The sequence below is a fragment of the Schistocerca americana genome, chromosome 3 (assembly GCF_021461395.2).
Source record: "Schistocerca americana isolate TAMUIC-IGC-003095 chromosome 3, iqSchAmer2.1, whole genome shotgun sequence".
Taxonomy (NCBI): domain Eukaryota; kingdom Metazoa; phylum Arthropoda; class Insecta; order Orthoptera; family Acrididae; genus Schistocerca; species Schistocerca americana.
The window spans coordinates 591,692,918-591,695,417 of record NC_060121.1 but is presented as its reverse complement, the minus strand read 5'-3'; the positions used below and the strand labels follow the sequence as shown (position 1 = coordinate 591,695,417).

Below are 2,500 nucleotides of genomic sequence, written 5' to 3'. Positions count from 1 at the left end.
CATTCAACGATCAACTCAGAACTGGCACGGACTGGGGGAATCCGACTGTCTAATTAAAACAAAGCATTGCGATGGCCCTAGCGGGTGTTGACGCAATGTGATTTCTGCCCAGTGCTCTGAATGTCAACGTGAAGAAATTCAAGCAAGCGCGGGTAAACGGCGGGAGTAACTATGACTCTCTTAAGGTGGCCAAGTGGCGGCGGTGTGGCTGCATCCGGACTTGGCTTCTCGAAGTGCGGTCTTGATGTAGTCGTGCTGCTGCTGCGAGGTGCCTTCCTTGGGTTATAGTTACAGGGAGAGTGATGCGCAATACATGGGCCTAGCCCTCTTAGCCTCTCCTCTCCTGCGGTCTTCTCCCCTTCTCGTGGGCCCGCTGATTTTCGCAGAGTGGAAGACCGCACCAGGGGCTTGGGGGGGTTACCAGCCCCCCCTCGCACTATCCCTTTTTTAGTTGGGGGCAGTAAGCAGAGAATAAGTGGTGGCCCTTCCGCTGAAGGTGCCACCCCAACTCCCCCAGCACCTAGCCGGCCAACCGGCCGTGCCGAAAATTTTGTAACTTTTGCAGCTATGTATACCTGTAGTGAGTGCCACCGCAGCTTTACAACCAAGAACGGTCTCGGGGTCCATCGCCGCCGCCAACATCTTGCGGCCGCCAACGCGGAGATCGTCACGGAGAGGCATCGCGCGAGGTGGACGGAGGAAGAAGTCCTGTCGCTCGCCAAGGCGGAGGCCGAACTGTTCCTTGAGAGGGACGCCCGGTTCTTCTTCGTCAATCAAGAACTCATCAGGATGTTCCCCGACCGAACGCTCGAGGCAATCAAGTGCCGACGGCGGCAAGCTGCCCACAAGCAGCTTGTCCGCCAATTCATGGAGGCGCTTGAGATCGGTCGGGGGGAAGAGCCGGCGTCCCGCCGGGGAGCAGCGAGCCCGCTGCCTGACGCGGGCGAGGCCGCTGCGCCGCCCGTCGACGCAGCCGAGGACTTCGCGGCCGACACCACCGGGCCGCCGCCGGAGGGGCCGACTGACGCCGCCATCTGGGAGCATCTGGCGGGGCTACCCGCTTCCGCCCAGCGTTTCTCTGCCCTGGATCGTGTCATAGGTCTGGGGCGGGGCACGCCGCCCGATGTCATCCTGGGCATGCTCCCGGATGCCCTTGCGTCGGTCGGGTCCAGAGGGGAGAGATCGATCACCAGGACACAGCGGCCGCGCCAACCATCGAAGCGGCCGCCTGCCGCGCCGCCGACGCAGAAGCGCAAGCGGCGCCGCTGGGAGTACGCGAGAACGCAGGATGCCTTCCGACGGTCGCGTGCACGTTGCGTGCGCGGCCTCTTGGATGGCACCCTGCTCCAGCCGCCACCTGCCATCCCTGGTCTGCTGGACTTCTGGGCGGACCTCTTCACCAAGAAGCCCATCTCCACCGCGGGCTTCATTCGTGACCGCCTCCTCCCGCACTCAGAGCCTGTCGCTCTCGAGTGCATATGGGGGCCGGTCACACATGAGGAGGTCGCCGCCGCGTTGCCGCCCAGGGGATCAGCAGCCGGGCCGGACGGCCTTACCCCAGCGGAGTTGCGGCGCCTGCCGCACGAAGTCCTGGTGAAAGTGATGAATCTCTTCCTTCTGGCCCGCGCCCTTCCGGAACGCCTGCTTCGCGCGCGGACGTCCCTTCTCCCGAAAACGGCTGCACCAACATCCCCCGCTGACTTTCGCCCCATTACGGTCTGCTCGGTGTTGGCGCGGACCTTTCACAAGGTTCTCGCGTCACGCCTGATGCGCGCATGTGCTGTGGACGAACGTCAGCGGGCATTCATCCCTCGGGATGGGATGTTGGAAAATACCTTCATCTTGGACACTGCTCTCACCGACGCAGTTCGCTCCTGCCGCTCTGTCTTTGTGGCATCGATCGACGTATCTAAGGCATTCGATTCGGTAGATCATGCTGCCCTTCGGCCCGTGCTGAAGGCGCATGGCCTGCCGGATTGCTTTGTCGAGTATGTCGAGCGGTGCTACGAGGGCAGCACGACAGTGATAGCGGACGGCGCCGGCGTGGGCGTGTCTGTGCAGCCAGCACGGGGCGTTCGCCAGGGCGATCCCCTCTCCCCCCTCCTGTTCAACTTTGCGGTGGACTACGTTTTAGGCCAACTGCCCTCCCACATCGGAGCTCGGATTCTCGGTCGCAGAGTCAACGCTGCGGCCTTTGCAGATGACGTCTTGCTGTTTGCAGCGACCCCGAGGGGCTTGCAGTCCCTCATCGACGCAGCTACCGCAGCCCTCGCCCACCTGGGGCTGCAGATCAACGCCCGGAAGTGTTTCACCCTCGCCTTAGTCGCGTCAGGGCGCGAGAAGAAGGTGAAGGTGGACAGCAATGTCACCTTCACAGCAGGCAATACCACCATGCCTGCCCTGCGTGTGGGTGAAACCTTCCGGTACCTGGGGCTGCAATTTTCCACGGCGGGTCGCTGTGTCTTCAATCCACGTAGCCACCTGGTGGAGCAGCTTGACG

At 62.6% G+C, this 2,500-nt stretch overlaps 1 pseudogene; it reads left to right on the top strand.

Annotated features, from left to right (window-relative positions):
* LOC124607568 overlaps nt 1-2,500 on the top strand; it is a 7,971-nt pseudogene that overhangs the window by 2,699 nt on the left and 2,772 nt on the right.